The following is an 18,934-nucleotide window of genomic DNA, read 5'->3' as shown; positions in this document are numbered from 1 at the left end:
TAAGGTATCTGTAAATTATTTAGGACAAAATGCCTTCTAAATCTTTTCATGAAAGTGCAATAGAAAATACCTCTGGGGCACATATTAGTAGATATGAATAATTTGCTTCACATAGTATTTAAATATTCAAGATTTGGTGGATCACATTTTTCTCTTTTCTTCCAATCTCTGAGATTTAAAGGTGACCCATTGGGAGGCATTTGACTTCAAATCCGAGGTTGTAATATTCTTAGAATCAGCTTCCCCTGACTCCTCACTCCCAAATTCGGTATGGCCTGGCCACCGAGAGCACCTATCTCTAGAAATGTGGGAGCCAAGCTAATCAGGATAAGAATATCCTGTTGAACTCTTTGCAAAAGGCTTTCACATTTTTTAGGTTAAAAATAATCACAAACAAGGAGCAAGGCATGTGCTACAGCAGCTTAGGGAGAGTGGTCACAGACTGTATGCCTGAGTGAGCCAGCTTTGGGGGGCCTCTGGCCACCTGTGCTCACGAACTCTAGTCCAGTCTTACTTCCAAGGACAGCATTTCAGGAGGCTCCTTAACGATCAAGTGGAGAGGGTACCCGAGGATATTTGGCCTGAAACAGACAGGTCTCTGGGGGGACAAGATCACCTTTCTCTGATTCTTGAGAGCTGATGTCATCCCTAGGATGGCTTTAATAAAAAGAAAAAAAAATATTACCGGAAAATAAACAAGGCTGTGGAGAGATTGGAACCCTCGTATATTGTTGTAAACTGATAACAGCTGCTGTGGCAAAGTTTCGTGGTTCCTCAAACAGTTAGACGTGGAGTTAGCATATGACCCAGCAGCTCTGCTCCTGGGTGTACACCCAGGAGAAATGAAAACATGTGTCCACACGGAAACTTACACCCACGTCCGTAGGAGCATTGTTCTCAGCAGCCAAAAGGTGGACGCAGCCCAAGTGTCCATGAATGGATGAATGAAGAGACAAAACGTGGTATAAACATATAATGGAATAGTATGAACCCTTAAAAGGGAAGGGAATTCTGAAACAGGTGCCCATGTGAATGGACCTTGAAAACATTTCATTTACGGGAGAAGCCCGAGACAAAAGGTCATGTGTCGCATGATTCCTTTTATATCCTATATCCAGAATAGGCAAATCCATCAAGATGGAAAGGGTTGAAGGGGAATAGAGAGCAGTGACTTAATGGGTACAGGGGGTTTCTCTGAGGTGATGACAAAGTTTTGAATCTAGAGACAGGTGGTGGTTGCGCACCTTGTGAATGCAGTAAGCAGCACTGAAGTGTACGCTTTAAAATGGTTAATTACATGTTAAGTGAATTACACTTCAGTTTTTAAAAATAGCAATAATTTAATAGTTTTTTTAAAGATCTTATATGAGAGAGAGCACAAGCGGGGATGGGGGAGAGGCAGAGGGAGTGGGAGAAGCAGGCTCCCGGCTGAGCAGGGAGCCCGATGTGGGGCTCGATCCCAGGACCCTGAGATCATGACTGGAGCCCAAGGCAGATGCTTAACCGACTGAGCCACCCAGGTGCCCCTAAAAATAGCAATAATCTAATCTGAGTGCTGTCATTCTGGATAGCCCCTGGACACATAGCAAGAAGAAATGAATAGGAGCCCCCAGGGCGGGGAGGGAGGGACAGTGGTATTTTGGCTCAGTAGGAAGAATTTTCTAACGAGTTCAACTAACAGGAAGTGGAAGAGGCTGCTAGGGACAGTAGCACGTCCCCCCACCCCCCTCCATGGAGGAGACTTAGCGCGCAGTCGATGGCGTGTCGTGGATGGTGCTGCTTCTCCACCCTGGGCACGTCCGGAAAAAGGCTCCCGGGTGTCCATCTGTCTTAGGTGGAAGAGGTGACCTCTGGTGTCCCTCCCGCCACCCCTCCACCGCGGCAGGCACTTCTGTCTTCCTGACGGTGGGGCCTTGCGCGCCCTGGGAGCCTCACTGCCCAGCGTGAGCAGCGCACCTGCAGCTCCAGGGGCTCCCGGGCGCTGGTGAGCAATGCAGGATCTCAGCCCTCCCCAGACCGCACCAGATCAGAATCTGCCCTTTAGCACGATCCCAGGGGGGATGTGTACGTTTCTACAGTGCCAAACACCACTGTAGACCTTCATTTCCAAAACACTTGCAACTGCTTTCCTCATCTTAGCTCCTGAACAATCGCGAGTAGCCACTGTGGCAGGTGACACCTTGTCGCTGTCTGCAGGAAGAGGAGGTTGAGGCCCAGAAGGCTTCCCTCACCCCATGGGCTCCTGACAGTGCCAGTCTCGTGGTGCCTAATCCGGGGCCCCCTCCACTGGGCTCCAGAGCCTGTTCCCTTCATGTCGGACTGCCTCCCCACCTCCCTCCTGCCGCCCACGATGCCTTGCCCACAGCCCAGGCTGAGTCAGTCTTTGATGTGCTGAGGAAGAAGAGACAGAGGATGGCGGAAATGCAGGGCCCCCTCTGCTGTATCAAACTCTCAGGTGCCAAACGCACCTGAGCTTCCGTGGGCGCGCTTCTGTCTCCAGATCTCAGTTCAGACTTTGTGCCGTATTCTAGGTTGTGATTGGGGGGCGGGGGCCGCGCTGAAGACGGTACTGGTGAGCGTGGGAACAAGGACGAAGATACGTGGCAGCTCCTGTAAAGGTGGGGAAGGGTGGAGGCCAGGCAGGGATGCCCAAGGGAAGGAGCCCTTGGAGGGGGAGCTGGAGGAGCCCGTTGTTTCTGTTGTGCTGGAGTGGGGAGCCAAGGGGCAGGTGCAGCAAGCCCTCTACTAAGTTTGGCAAATATTGTTCCTAGCATGACCAGCCAACACCAATGAAACATTTTCAGGCTGTGTGACCTTAACCTCTTCTGCTCTGGATTCCTCATTAGTAAAGAGGGGAGCAGCCCTGTGGAGCCCAAGATGGAAGGGAAGAAGTCTCCTATGGCCTGGGTGATGGGCCAGCCGAGGGCCCCAGGTCTCTTTCCTGCAAGAGCTTGCTGAAGAATCTTGGTGACCCTACAGGGCCACACCGCAGTGTAATGAGAAAGGAAAGTATGGCTGGTAGAGGGAAGGTTTGGGAGAAGGGCAAGCTGGCCACTGAGGGTCACCATGCTTCTCGAATGTACTCCTGACACTTCAACTGCTTGGTCCCAAACAGGTGAATTGGCAGCAGGGCTTATTTGCCAAGTTACCTTTTAGAAGTCGACAGGCTCTGGGTGTTGCAATGCTTGGTAAAACCGAGAGCTGGAAGAGCAATCAATAGAAGAAGCAATAAAGAACAGGCAGGGTCTGAAATGTCTGAGTCCTGGCTTTCTCATCCCAGCGTCGGTGGCACCCAGCAGAAACAAGCAGAGGGACAGAATGGGGTCTCGTTTCTCCACACCTGGGAGGTGTTGGTGCAGGGTACTTCCCCAGGCTGGATGGACCTGCTTGAGGAGGGGCCTGGAGAGAGTGGAGGACCCATCCCCGGCCTTGGGGCTTTATACTGGACGGTTCCTCACTGCTCAGCGCTTTTACTGCCATTTGCTGCTCCCTTACTCTTGAAAAACTTATATTTTGCAGTAATTATAGATTCAAAGGAAGTTGCAAAGCAGTCCGTGCTCCATGTACCCATCACCTGATTCCCCCAGTGCCTACAGCTTAGCACCAGGAAACGGATCCTGGTACAACGTGTGTGTCTCGTGCTGTCATGTTACCACATACGTAGCTTTTTGCGACCGCCATCACCTGTTCCCTTGAATTTAAAAAAAAAAAATACTGTGGGATCCTCACAAACTCTGTATGGACTGATTCCCTGGTGCTTTCCTGATGGCAGGAAGGGGCTACTGTGCATCCCCAAATGGGGGAGGCATGGTTCACATTGTATTCTAGAGCTGTGTGACCCAGCGACCCTCTGTCTCGCCTGTATGAAGTCACACGCACATGCACACTCTCATACTTTCTCTCTGGAAGCTTCAAAGTGCGGAGCAGACAGCTCCTTGGCTGGGCAAGGGGAGGAGCCTGTTCTGTTTATCTGAATTCCTTTTAAAGGAATCAGCGTGAAATCAGACAGACTTGGAAGTAGAGGTTGCTTTGATCTGTAAGAAAAGGAAACCAACATAACCAGTGGGAAATCACTTGGAGTCATGTGTGCCCTACACATGAAGCATAGCTAATCATCCTACAAGGACACCAGAGTCTGCAATGGACTGGAATAGAAACAAATAGAGGAAGAATTTGCACCCAGACATCACAGCGTAGACAACCCACAACGATTGCCATTTTACTTCCTTAATACCAACTTTCAGATGGAAGGTTAATTTTTTTTTAACTGACCCCCGTCTAAAAAACAAAAGACTTTTGGGATCCACCAGGGCTGGATGTTGTCATCAGTGACTGTGTTTATGCCAGGCCATCAGCAAACTTGGTCACAGGTGGTGCAAGCAAGGTCCTACAGGGTCAGAATGGATTCATATTCTAGTCATCCCCGACTGAGAGCATCAGCACCTGACAGAAGACCGGAAGTCGTGCCCATGACCTATGTCTGACTCATTTGCGGAGGGGCGTGTCAGAGACACACTCCGTAGCTGCACAGACCTGAACGTCAGGCAGCCACATGCTCCAGGATATGAAGGAGTTAGGTTCCCAGGGTTAAGATAGCACAAAGATAGTCCAAAAACAGGGTTACACCTTCCCGCTGATGAGGCCCCATCACACAGAGCAGTCTTCCTGTCTCTCTCACTCCCCTGGATGGTGGTATGTGGCCCTGAGGCCATTTGTGAATTTGCAGAAAGAAGAGCAGCTCCTAGCATGGGGAGCCCAGCTCTGGCCTCCTATCTCCTCATCCTGCCCCTTAAAAGTCCCCCAAGGGCAGGGAAGGTGTTTGAGAGAACTTTACCCTGGTTCTGAATTCTGGTTTCCAAACCCAGATCTGTGGCTACAGCTCTGTGGGTCATCGTTCAAGCTGCTTGCTCGTGCGTGAAACCACTCGGTTTTTCAGCATTTTAAAGTTTCTATGAGGCTGTTCTTCCTGAATTCAGTTCCTTCCTCTTTGTCTAAACCCAAGTCACACTCTCAGTCTTCTCCTCCTGGCCGTAGGAGGGCACTTAGGAACTTATCAGAAAGCAAACCAAGATAAGAGACAACAGAAAGAGGAAAGCATATGCTTTGCACAACTCACCACAATCCCCTCTCTGATGCGGGGTGTTCTTCCTGCCCCTGGGATTCTTGGCCTCACGGTGGTGTAAATCTTACTGTGTTGCCGTCTTACAATGTTGCCATGCAACAACATATGGGAATGCCACGTGCGTGTGCGCGCGCTCACACACACACACACACACACACACACCCATACATTGTTAAAACCTCACTTGTGATCATGGCTAAGAAGGGCTATGATGTTGTTAATATAATATTTTATAACCTCCAAATGTTTGCAAGTGTAGGGCCAGAGACGGACCACTCCCCAGAGGGGGCTGGCCTGGTGTCGTTCCTACGTAGTCATGAACTTGGCTTCTACTCTGGAGCAAGGCAGAATAAACACTTTAAACCATGTGAAGGAGGAAGAAATCTCAAATGAGTGAGAGTGTCGGTAAAGAAGAGAGAAAATATTTCTAGGAGAAAGAGGAAGGATCTAGTAATTCTTATTGCCGTTTTATTTTTTAAATTATATATATATTTAATTTCATGTATACACACATATATAATACCCGTATAATAGAGAGCTTGACTTTATTTAATGAGAAGTGGTCTAAGATCCTTTACTTTTTTATTCTTTTTTTTTTTTTTTAAAGATTTTATTTATTTGACAGAAACACAGCGAAAGAGGGACCACAAGCAGGGGGAGTGGGAGAGGGAGAAGCAGGCTTCCCGCCGAGCAGAGAGCCCGATGCGGGGCTCGATCCCAGGACGCTGGGATCATGACCTGAGCCGAAGGCAGACGCTTAACGACTGAGCCACCCAGGCGCCCCTACCTTTTTATTCTTAATGAAAGAAGGAATGAATTGCAACAAATATGCATTGCTTCTCCGTCAGAAAACAATGAGAAAATCTGTACATGTTTTCATTCAAACCAGACATCGCCTTTTGTTTTATTTATTTGTCTGTTGGCTTCCTTTTCCTTCAAACAAGTTTGCAAAAAATGAAATTTATGTGTTTACATTTACGACATCCAAAAATGTTAGTGTGACCTTGGAGTGATTGTTTGGTTTTGTTCTAAAGAATCTGATTGTTTTTTCTTAGACTCAAGAATTTAGTGTACTCGGGGGATTGAAAACTGCATGATTTAATTTAGGTAAAGATAAGAATGTAACACCACTAAACATACAGAATTACTTAGTTAAGCAAGTAAATCAGACATGCTTTGAGATGCTGCGGCTGCACTGAATTAGTAATAATGCATTGAAGAGTAGATTTGACTAATGTGCACTCCATGTATTTGAACAGCACTTCACTTCCAACTTCGTTAAATATGGCTAAAAATGTAAAATTAATTATTTAAAACCATAGAAGGAATCCAACCTTCCCCCAATTTTACCCCGAATTACAAAGTTTAAAAAAAAATTGCAGTTAGTCGTGGCCCTAATGGAAAGCAGGTGTACGATACTCTGTTAAGCAGACTAATTGGGGGTGATGAGCTTTGCATTGCAGAAGGATCATTAGTGAGGGTAGGATTCTGCACTCCTCCAGCGCGTGGGCCCTGAGCCACTCACACATTTAAAGTATGATTCAGTTCACAGAAATGTTGTTTATCACCAGCTCTTCAGGAAAATACTCTTATGCAAGCTCAAGTCCCTTAGTACAGGAACCTTTTGGATTGCAAGGGACATTTAAAAGGACTTGTTTTGTGGGTTTCCTGGTAGCTGGTAAATATCTTTGCAATTTAAAAAATAAGCTAATTGATGTCCATGATTAGTGTCATTTAAATGTGAAATAGCACCTTTATTTTTTTTAAGAATTTCTTTTTATTCATTTGAGACAGAGAGAGAGAGAGCAGGAGCCCTGGGGAGGCAGAGGAAGAGGGAGAAGCAGACTCCCTGCTGAGCAGGGAGCCCGACGCGGGGCTCGATCCCAGGACCTGGAGATCATAACCTGAGCCGACGCGGGGCTCGATCCCGGGACCTGGAGATCATAACCTGAGCCGAAGGCAGACGCTTAACCATCTGAGCCGCCCAGGCGCCCCACCTTTTGAATGGTTCCTAGGATTGCTGTTGTAACAACTGCCTGAGCTAACATTAATTGAGCTCACATTTGAGGTGCTTTACGGGTATTGTGTCCTTAAGTCTCAGCTGCTCTGTGAAGGCAGAGAGAGGTGCAGTAACTTGCCTGAGGTCACTCAGCTAGTGAAATGTCAGAGCCGCCTTTTGAACAACGCTGCGTTGTTGCCTCTTTGCCCGCGGATCCTCATCCGTCCAGGGCACAGCTATGTGCTAAGTGAATGCGTGAACAAAGGCTCAAGGGCCAGGAGGAAGAAGGAAGGAAGGACTGACTTGCAAAGGCCGAGCGATGCCCTTTCTGCCTTTTTGTTCTTGAAAATGCTAAAGAGAAACATTTTCAGATCAGGTCGTTTCTGAAAGAGGGTGGGTGAACATTCTCAAAGTCGTGGGGTTTCACAGCTGAGTGTTTCTAAAAGGTTTATTGACAAGACCTTGTGATACCTCTGTCACAGAACTGAAATAAAGAGGGAACAATGTCCAGCATTTTAGAAGAAAGCCTTCTAAAAATTATACATATCTGCATTTACAGATTCTGTCACCGAGGCCTGGCCTGAGACAGAAGGCCACCGCTCTGTGGAGAAACTTCTCTGGGACCCCCCCACAAAGACTAACTTCTGTTTGTTCCTGCTCTGGGGGCACCAGTAAACTATTTGAGGGTTGAGCTAGGGGTCCTGTCCCTCCTGGGAGTCCTGGGGAGCAGGACCTGACCCCCCGGGACCCCAGCTTCACCTCCAGGTTTGTGCTGGGCCCTTCTGAGAAAACCGGATTTCAGACATCAGCTCCTGGATGTAGGTTAGATCACCTGGGCCTCGGGGGAATTTGCCTCGTCATGTCCAGGGCTTTGTCCAGCATCTGAGCCCAAGAGGCCCGAAGGGGTGGGTTTTCCGTCTGGACAGCTGCAGGCTGGACCAAACGCGGGGGACACAGCAACAGGAGAGCACCCCCTCTCCAGCGCGGGGCTCCTGGGCCCGCTGGTCCTGGCGCCGCCCACCCAAATCTGTCCTTGCCCCCAGCGAGCATCTGGTGATCACCGGGAGCCGTGGGGGTGTTGGGGGGGAAGAGGCGGCAGGTGGAGGAAGGCCCGGCGGCAGTGACTCGAATGGATTTGCCTTTTGAAGACAGGAAAGTGGCAGTGGGTGTCAGGCCACACTGTCCTTTTTGTGCAGGTTTTTTTTTTTTTTTCTTTTAAACCAACTCTGCAGCTTTCTTTGAATTTCCCTCATTACCTGGGTCCCCTGGCTGCCCCCTGGAGGCTGCCCCGAGCCGCCCGGCCTGGGCTGTGAGCCGGCACGCACATCAGTAGTTCATCAACGGTGCTTGGTGCTGCTGAGCTGACCTACTTTTCCTGTTTGCCCACAGCAGGCTAAGCCTGTTTAGCGTTGTCCAGAGGGGCTGGGCAGAGCAAGGAGCTTTCCGAGTCGTACAGATGGCAGTCTTCTGGGTGAACGTGGTTTAATCTGTTTGCCCTGCTTTCCATTAGTCTAAGGGGTTAGGGCCCAGCACCCGAGGTGATGCGGGGACAGGTCCAAGTGCAGGGCATCCTGTGTCCCAGTTCGGCCTGTCTCCTGGAGATCCTGTGGCGTGGTGAATGATTGCTGGGAACCAAGGCTTCTCTCCAAACTTTAAAAACAGATTTCTAAATGGAAGCTCTTTGGCCACGTATCTCCTTACTGGGGACCTGTACTGAGCCCCAGGAACCTCTGCTTGCTGAGACGCAGAGAGGATGGGAACTGTGCTTGCCCTCCCTGGAGGGGGCTACCTTCTAGTGTGTGTGTGGCGGGGGCAGGGGGACACAGGGGTGACCGGCTAAGGCTGAGGCCCCGCAGAAACAAATAGAGGTTGTAATGAGGTAAGGATGGCAGACGTGGGGGCGGGAGTAGGGGTGCTTCCCTAGCCTTGGATGGGACCAAGGTGGAGGGAGGAAGAGGATGGTGTTGCCAGTGTAGTTGTGAGGGGATGAGGATGGAGGAGGGGACGGTGTGACAGGGGGTGGCAGCTGGTCAATCCAGGGCTGAGCATGGATGCCACGGTCCAGAACGTGGAGTGTGTCCTCCGAGCCAAGGGGAGTGTGCACTAGTAGGTGTGCATATCCCCCCTGCCAACACATAACACGCACTTACTGCTTTTATTCTTTGCTGAAATCTTGCTGCGTTGCTGCTTGTGGGCGTAGGATAGTGTCTGTTAGAGTTGTTCAGGGAAAAAACTCGTGGGATCAGATAGGCATGATTAAATAAGCTGACATACGAGAAAGCCAGAAGCTAGCGCTTTATCTTTTTCACTAACTCCTCCTGTATTTGTGCATAGCAAAATGCCTTATGAACGGTGTCCTGGGCCTGCCCTTTCCGATGGCGAAGCCCTGACGGAGCCATCCTCACCATGGGGCTCGTGTCTGAAACCCTCCTGGACACCGTGAAGCCGCCACCCCCCGGGAGGGTCAGGCCAGAGGGCGAATGGTGCATTTCCCAGGGTCATTTCATCGGACATGCAGGAGAGGCGAGAACGCAGGCTTTGCTTTAAAAAAGAAAAAATAGACTTCTCCTACTTTCTCTCGCAGTTTCTTCAGTGTTATCGGGCCAGATGGGAGGAGAGAGATCTTCTAAAATACCTTTCATTTACAACATGAATATCTGAATGTACAAAGTGGGGAAACTGGAGGTTTCTAGTCCTGCCAGGGCACAACCCAATTGGCCTTTAAATGGTGTGAAAGTCGGGCCTTTTTGGACCTGCTGACAACTCTCTGCTCGCTTGATGAACAAGCCTGTCTCGGGTAGTGATTCCCCCACCGTCAGCTGAGGTCTTCCTGGTGGAAGTGCTTGGAGCCTCTTCTCTCGCGGGGCTGGGGCTTCTTGGTCTGTGTTTGTGTCTGTAGGGCAGGCCTTTCCTCAGACTCCGTGTATGCAAGGGGCTGTGTATTTCTGGAAGGGAAAATGGAAGGCAGGTGTCCAGCGAGGGAGGGAAGGACACGAGTCTATGTTGGAAATCACCCTCCATCCAAAGCTGGTGGGGCATCCAGACATGGAATTGTTTCTACAGAACCTTCCTGCTTTACATCTCATGAAGGCAGCTTGTTCACTGGAAGGGGCACCCCTTTTTCTTCTGCCCCTCCCCCAGTTAGGGGCTGCTTGCCGTGGGTGGGCTGGACCTCTCCTTGGGGCGCCCCCTGGCTGGGCCCCTTGTGGCATTGGTGACTGTGGCTCAGTCTATGCACTGAGTGCTCACAGAGGCACACGCGGGGCGGGGCACCCAGGACAGGAGCGGTCACTTTGAGCAGGCACGAGGCCACCCTCTGCTTCAACAGGTCTGGGTGTCAGTGGTCAAGGCCCATTTCCCGACCGTGGGCACCAGATACAACCCGACTCGGGTCGGGTGGGGAGGCCTGTCCAGGGGGCTTGGATGCACCTGTCAGCACTCCCTACCTCAGAGGAAGACCCCACAGGCCAGCAGCCCCTCCCCGGGGGGAATTATTCCCAGCTGAATTGTACCACAGGGAGCCAACAGCAGGAACACCAGGGGGGCTCTAACTCCGGGGATACCTGTGAAAAGTGAACACGGTCAATACAACAAGTCACCGTAGGGTCTCACAGCACGAAGAGTGCTCCCATGGCCTCTGATCAGCCCACGGGCTTGGCAGGAGCTGCCTGGCTTTTCACAGACAGCAGACTGCATTCCCCATTGAAACTGTAAAGAAAAGAAAAATCTTTCAATGAGAGGAGAGGGAAGGCGACGCAACGTAAGGCCGTTTGTACCAACGAGGTGTGTGGTGTTAGGTGTGCAGCTCTGAAGGTCCGGGCCTGCTCTCACCACAGAGTCAGGTTTCTGACCTCCGTGCTGTGAAAAAAGGAGGCGATTCAGCTTTCTTGCCCACCATCCCTTGCTAAGTGCTTTGCAGGGGTGAGCTGCCCTCCTGGGTCTCACATGGACAGGGGAAAGTGGGCATCATCCCGCATTTGCAGTGAGGTAGTCCTTCTCGAGGCTCTGTCCAGGCCACCACGCTGTGAAGGGAAGAATGCAAAGGACATTCGAACTTAGATCCTGTCGGCTCCCAAATTAATTGTGTTGCCTCCCACCGTTGGCAGTTCACGTGAAACATCCCACATTTTGATTAAACATTATTTGAAGCTCTGATGTGAAACCCCAAATTCCACAGCCTGGGTGTCCAAAACAGGCCTGGCCTCTTATTTCAAGGGCATCTATTCCTTTGGCTCTCCTTGCAAACTTGAGCACAATGAGGATGAGTGTTCCCGGGCCGGAAGGAGCATTAGTACCAACGGTTACATGGAGGGGAGATGTTGGCTGGAGCAGGGTTTTATGGATCCATTTCAGTTTGTCAGTGGCAGCTGACGAGCGGTTCCCAACAAAGGCTTTCACTGACTCAGCTCTGAGCATGACTCATAAATCTCCTCTTCCCCTCTTGCTGATTTTTATAGGCATCTATTGTCCACACCCTGACCACACACTGTCCCCCATCGGATTCTCTAGTTGACTCAGGTTTTCGCTGTGGAGGCTAAACTCTTTATAAAGGGGCCCTCTGAAAGGAATCTGAAGTGATTGGAACATAAGATCCAAAGGTTGCAAGAATAATAGGTCCTGCGAGGATGAACCTAATATCCAGATATCGAGATGCTTTTTATTTTGGAAGTTCTTTGCTGACCGAACGATGTCATTGTAAATTTACTTAATAACGAAGTTTCTAACTTTCTCTATCCCCTCCCTCATTGCTCTTTCCCTGAATAATGAATCATCAGACCCTTGGAAGCGGGACTCATGATCATAACTGACAGATAAAGCCGAAGTGTTGACTGTGGAGAAGCTTGTGGTATCAATTCTCGTGTGTTCGTGGAAGCTCGCTGAGGTGGGGGGTCTCATCTCGGTGACATCTGGGAACCGGGCCCAGTGAGGCCCCCCAGCAAGGCTCTGGACGCACAGCTGCATGGGGGACTCGCCGGAGTGGCCAGGGGGACGACGGATGGGCCTGTCCACCGTGCATTTTCCAAGTTGCTGGATGTGCCAGAGTGTGGAGAGCATTTCTCAGTTGGAGGGGAATTCGGACTGTAGGAGCGGGTGGCGCTCAGATTTTTACTGCCCGTTTCCTTTAGAAAAGCTATTTTTTTTTCCCCAGCAGATGAATCATTGCAACCAAAACAACATTCCCTGGAGAGGAAGAATTAAAATGTGGAAGTTATTTCCTAGCCTCCCCCAAAGGACAAAGGGAGACAAGTAAGCATGGCAGTTCATTGGTGACTGTTTTTCAGAGCCTTTCTATTTCTTAAATATAATGAGGAAAAATTGTTACCAAGTTCGCACATAGAAGATAGAGATGTTAATCTGAAACGACATGCGGTCCCCTCACCAGGGGCTGACTGGGAGGACAGAAGGCACACTCACTGTTGACAGTAAATAAACCCCAGTGGATGGGGGGGGGGGCATACGTGTGTTTGGTATCGCCCCTTTTGATTTGAACACATTCTTGTTTTTAATATTTTTTTTTTCTTTTTAATGAACTAAATTCACCAGGTTTGGTCGGTACGGTGGGAAGGAATATTAGGATTCTCCAGATAAGTGGGGTCCTATAATTCAAACCATTTCTCAGCCAATTTGTAAATGTCATGATTTCATTTTATAAAAGCAATGGCCTTGCAACACAACAGGCTTATAATAGTCATTTGGAAGAAAATTCAAGACGATATGGAATGACCCACTGGCTTATCCTGGCTGTACAAAAAGTTAGAAAGTAAAAGACCCTGAAGAGGAAGGCTGAGTAGTGATTCTAGGGATTCTATCTGGCCCCCAGCCTGTTTTTGTAAATAAAGTTTTATTGGAACACAACCATACCCATTCATTTACATATTGTTTATAGCTGCTTTTGCCTAAATGATTCATTTGCCTCCCATCTCACTGCTGACACACTGTGGGACCCAGGGCAGATGTGCCATGAGAAAACAAGCACGCTGCCATTTGTTGGCCACTGTTCACCAAGGGCCAGAGTTTCAATCCGTTATAGGGCAGTAGGTGGCTGTGATAAAGAACGTTCCAGAACCCTTAGTGTAGAAATTTCACCTAGGTAATGAAAATGTCACTTGCAGACCTCACTTTTGTTCTTCAGTTCAATTAAGGTCAATAGCCATTTCTTGAGGACATCCTCAGTCATTCTGTGTTTATCCCGTTCCCTTCTTTCCCTCCCTCCCAGCCTGACAACGACCTAGGTCTCTGCTGAGTTACCACCCGCCACCTTGGGCAGGGCCACCACTCCAGGCAGTGTGTGGGCATGTCTGTCTGTCTTTCTGCCCTGCCCCCCCCCCCCCGACACACACACTTTTCAACTCTGGTAGACAGGAACAATAATCCCACTCTGATCAAAGACATTTTATAGGCTTAAGTACCAGTTTCTACTGCCTACTATTTAGCTTCTTATCATTACTGATATTGTGATCAATAGTAGCTAGACATTTTTGAGGATTTATATGTGCCCGGGGCCTGTGCTGGGGGTTTCTCACCAATTCTCTCATTTTCTTCTTGTCACCGCGCAATGAAGAAGGCCCTACTGTCCCCGGTGAGGCACGAGGACGGGCAGCACACCTCCTTGCCCAAGGTCACACAGAGCAGCTGAAGGGCAGAAGCAGGGCTTCAGCTTGGCGACTCCAGGCCACCACGGCCTTTTCCTCTTCCCAGAGGTGGATGCCAGCCCCAGGAGCTCAGAGACCCCGTGTGTCCCACTAGCTTTGCCTCCTCTAGCAGCGGGTGGGGCCCAGCCCGTGCTCACTGGCCTTGCTTCGATTCTGCAGCTGGGCTGCTTCCTGGGCCTAGCCCAAGGTGCTTTACCCACCCCATCCTGCTTGGCGGTCTCCAACCACCCTGCTTGCTGGCAGCCACACGTGGTCTCTGGAGGTGGGGCAGAAGCACCCATCTGTGGGTGCCTCTCAGCTGGTAAGATACTCTTCCCACCCACACAGTCCTCCCTTTCTCTGGTCGGGAGCACCTCTCGGAAATGTTAGGTCTCTGTGGCTCCATTCACCCTGCAGTGACCTTCCTGCTGTGCAGAGAGTGTGTTCATTGAAATTTAAGGGCGCTAAGAAGAAAGAACGAGCCTGGAGTCACCTGCCTTAGCAGGGGCTCAGGCCCCCAGTGGGAATGTAAAGGCTAGGCCCGTTACGGGAGGCAGGCGTGGGATGGACGGGATTCCCCTTGAGGCCTGGTTGCAGGCATCCCGCTGGTCCGTTTTGCACCCATGCATGCAGACATACTTCTCATTGACGGCTCACACCATCTCTGCCTGGTGGGTGTCAGCCTCACTTTAGGAATGAGGGAAACTGAAACTCAGGAAGTTTAGGGACTTGCTCAAGGTCATAGAGTAAGTGGGTTGGAACTGAAATTTAAATGAGCCTGGCTCTGTAGTCAGAAGCCCACATATGCGCGGCAGGCTGTGGGTGAAGTGCCTGAGTCCGCTCCAAGAAGGCACAGCCCAGGGTGGGCTCTGCCCGCAGGCCCTGTGTCCATGGGCAGGTCACGCAGCCCTTCTGGGTGGTGCCTCCTGATTCGTAAGGGGAGGTAACCAGAGCCAGCCCATTCTCCCCATAGAACCGGATGGAGATAAAATGAGATTCTGATTTTTCAGACTTTTGTCCTGGCTGAGGGTCGATGAGGGAGCCATTGGCCCCTTTGATGAGTCCAAGTGGCTTTTACCTTTAGTTAATAGCTCCTGCACACACGGCAGTGTTTGTTTTAACTTTTAGTCATCAGGACATAGTTGTCGCTTTAAATGTACTTTGTGAGTACTGTCATTCTGGATTAACCATGGTCATTGAGAGATTTGTGGGAGTCGGTGTTAGTCAATCACACCAGAATTCAGAAAGGGTTGGCTCTGGCTCTGACCTTCCTTTCCTCCTCTCTGCCTGTCTGTCCCTCCCTTCCTTCTCTCCTTCATTCCTCAGATACTTATTGAGCACGCAATATGGGTAAGGAGCAGGGCTGGACATCATGGCATGTGTAAAGATGCGTTATGTCTCGTCCTTGCCATCAAAGAAGATCACCTGATTTTGAGTGTTGGCTGTGGGCCAGGCTTGCGCTGGGTGCTTTCACATGTACAGACTTAATTCTTTCTAGAATTGCAGCTGTCCTCTGAGGGAGCTATCTCTCGCCTCTGATCAGAACCTCAGGTGCCTTCCCATTCACCCAGAGCAAAAGATAAACTTTGTCCAGTCTCGCTGGTATGTATGCCCATGGCTCACTTCCCTCAGTTCATAGTTCAAATGTGGTCTTATTTGTGGGCCTTCTATGACTCCCTAAAACACCAGAGCAAGACTCCAGCCCACGACAGCACTCCCCACCCCTACCCCACCCCACCGCCCCCCGCCGCCAGGGAGTCTCCTTTATTTTTCTCCACAGAAGTTATAAGCAGCTGACAGTGTTTACTTATGTACTTGCTTGTGGCTTGCCCACACTCCCCTCTACCTGCCCCCCACCCTCTAAGAGCCATGAGAGCCGGGGCTTTGCAGGTTGCCTGGCTCTTGGGAACTACCTGTTGAATCACTGAACATCACATTAGTGCTTCACTGAATACACTCCGTTACCTCTTCGCAGAGAGAAGCCACATGCAAGGATCAGAGGCCTCAACATGCTTAAGCTTCAGTTTTTCCCAAATTAGATTCTACACAATCTAGATTCAACACAATCCCAATCAAGGTTGCAGCAGGCATTTTTATAGAAACTGACAATGTAAATTCCAAAAATTTGCAAGGAAATGCAAAGACCTAGAATAGCCAAGAATCTTAAATAAGAAGCACAAAATTGGAAAGCTCACACTACATTGCTACCAAGAATCCCGATAAAGCCAGAGGAGTTAAGATCGCGTAGAACTGGCATAAAGATAGACAAATACAAGATGCCACAGAGTTGGGAAGCAGAATAAGTTTCCCTAAACAGCAGGTTAGCTGTCTTCAAATCATGTGCTCTATATGTTTCCAGGTGAAGTGCCTCTAAGTTGAAAGCAATGGACCCATTTGTCCATCTGATCAAAGTTCAATGATTATGTATCAAGACCTAAAAACAGAGAAGATAGTATATTCATTGTACTTTTTTGAGATTGATAACTGGAACTACCACTTTAAATTTAGCAATTCTTCATCTGGAAAAGGGGTATCTTGGAAGTTGAAGAAAATTATTGCACATACTATGTAAAAATGTCACTAACATGCAGTTTAAAGATAAGTTTAGCACTACCTCAGCCAGGTGGTTAAGGCCAATGTCACAGTGATAGATGCTGTTAATACCCTTTATATGATGTCATAAGAATGGCACTTGGCCACTGTGGGCTTCCTCCTAAAAACCCATATGCGCAGCCTGTGAGAAAAGCATCAGACAAACCCAAATTGAGGGACATTCTACAGCTACTCCCCTGAATTGTCAAGGTCATCCAAAAGAAGGAGAATGTGAGAAACTATCATGTGTCTATGGGATGCCTAAGAAGACACAATGATTAAGTGTAATGTGATGTCCTAGATGAGATCTTGGGACAGGAAAAGGACATTAGGTAAAAACTAAGAAAATATTTAAGAAGTGTGGACTTTTCAATAAATGATCCTGGAGTACCTAAATGTCCAGATTGGAGAGGAAAAAATTTAATTTACAATGGACTATAGATCTTAATGTAAAAGCTAAAATGATAAAGCTTCTAGAAGAAAACGGTAATTCTTCATGATATTGAAGTGGCAAAGATTTCTGAGGACACAAAAATCACTGACCATGAAATTAAAAATTTATGAATTGGACTTTATCATATTTAAAAGACACCATCAAGAAAGTGAAAAGGCCAGGGGCGCCTGGGTGGCTCAGTTGTTAAGCGTCTGCCTTCGGCTCAGGTCATGATCCCAGGGTCCTGGGATCGAGCCCCGCATCAGGCTCCTTGCTCCACGGGAAGCCTGCTTCTCCCTCCCCCCTGCTTGTGTTCCCTCTCTCACTGTGTCTCTCTCTGTCAAATAAGTAAATAAAATCTTAAAAAAAAAAAAAAAAAAAAGAAAGTGAAAAGGCCAGCCACAGACTTGGAGAAAATGCTCACAAATTGATCTCTAGATCTGGCAAAGTCCTGTATGCGTAAGAGAGAAACTTCTACAAATCAGGACAAGGAAGACAAACAGCCCAAGTTTTAAGAAGAAAGAAAAAATAGGCAAAAAACCTTGAATAGACATCTCACAAAAGAAGCTATCTCAGTGGTCAATAAGCGCATGAAAAGATACTCAGCATCATCAGTCATGAGGGAAATGCAAATTCAAATCCCAGTGAGATACCACAACATATCCACTAGAATAACTAGAAGTAAGAAACCAATACCAAGTGTTGGCAAGAATGAGGAGCCACTGGAACTCTCACATGCTCCTGGTGCAAATGTAAAACTGTACAGTCACTTTGGAAAACAGTTGGCAGTTTTTAATAAACTAAGCATACAGCTACCCTATGATACAGCAGTTACACTCCTCAGTATAAGCACTCAAGAGAACGAGCACTTACCTCCACCAAAAGACTTGAGTATAACTTATACTGCTGATGTTAATTTTGACCCCTAGGGAAGGTGGTGTCTGCCAACCTTCTCCACTTGTAAAGTTACCATTCTCCCTTGTAACTAATAAATATATTGAGGGAGATAGTTTAAACTATGCAGATATCCTGATTCTTCTCAAACTTTTGTGTATTAATTCCAGCATCCATCAATGGATCTTGCCTGCAACAATTATTCTTATGGGGTACTGATGGTGATTTTGTTCCCTGTATTCATTCCTTCAACGTCTATGAATTGGAGTTCTTGTGTAAGGGAGATCTGCGCCCCCACACACACCAACCGCCCCTGTATTTATTTGTTTATTTGTATCAGTATGGACTCATGAATAGTGTCTTCTGTGGGTTACACTCTATCATTACTGATTTTGTGGCTTAAATAGTTCCAAGGATCTTCTCTGCCAGGCTCTCTTTCCTCAGCCTCTGATCATTATCGTGTTATTATTTCTTGAAAGTTTAGTTCCTAGATGCAGATGCCTATCCTTCAAATTGGGGGAAATGTAAAAGGTTTTAAAAGATTCCAAATAGTTTGTGTTCCAGAAAATCCAAGAAACCCAGAACTGGAAGAGCCTCTTAGGAATGAACATTACTGGCATGCTGGGTAGCCTTCCTGTTCCCCTTCACACCTCTCCACCCTTCTCTCTGCACCTGGGGTTTCCCCACACTGATGACATCATGGGCTCCCTGCCTCAGCGTTCTGGGTGGTATATGTAGCCAATAGGAGACACCAGCAGTAAATGGGACAGGCGGAGAGAGAGGTGAGGTATTTATTCCCTTGACTCTCCTCTTAATGAAGAGATTTCTTCAGGCTGGCTGCGTCCTTCCACCAAATGTCCTCTCCCCTATATGACACACTCCTTCCAGGTTTGGGAAACTGTTTCCCTGTGGTCCCTTCACGCTCGGAGATGTTAACAGCTTATCTGATACCAACCCTAGGTAACTACACCGTCCCTCTTGGTTCCCCTAGACCCCGCCCACAGCTTTGTCGCAAAGTCCTGTTTCCTGTTGGGATTTTGACCAGTAGATCTCATAAATGTCTAAGGCACCTAGAACATGTGGTTGTCCTGAGTAAAGATTCTATAGCTTCCCTCCATTGTTAATCACATCAACAGTCATTTTCTTAGCTCCAGACAGAACCTTCTCTGCCTTCATTTGAGCCCCATTTTCTCTTTCCTGGCTCTGTGTGATCCTAAAAAAAAAAATCGCTGCTCAAAATCCTTCTCATTGCAAACTGTTCA

At 48.5% G+C, this 18,934-nt stretch overlaps 1 protein-coding gene across 3 annotated transcripts in view; it reads left to right on the top strand.

Annotated features, from left to right (window-relative positions):
• NPAS2 (neuronal PAS domain protein 2) overlaps positions 1-18,934 on the top strand; it is a 156,156-nt gene that overhangs the window by 54,817 nt on the left and 82,405 nt on the right. The window contains exon 1 of one of the 3 annotated variants that reach the window (XM_081833413.1): positions 7,713-7,886. The exons of the other annotated variants lie outside the window; for them this stretch is intronic. The gene's annotated coding sequence lies outside the window, so the exon portion shown is untranslated. Of the gene's footprint in view, positions 1-7,712; positions 7,887-18,934 lie in introns of those variants that run through there. 3 annotated transcript variants of the gene reach the window in all.

The sequence above is a fragment of the Leptonychotes weddellii genome, chromosome 10 (assembly GCF_054177405.1).
Source record: "Leptonychotes weddellii isolate Sample4059 chromosome 10, ASM5417740v2, whole genome shotgun sequence".
In the NCBI taxonomy this organism is placed as follows: Eukaryota; Metazoa; Chordata; class Mammalia; order Carnivora; family Phocidae; genus Leptonychotes; species Leptonychotes weddellii.
This window is presented reverse-complemented; position numbering and strand designations above follow the sequence as displayed.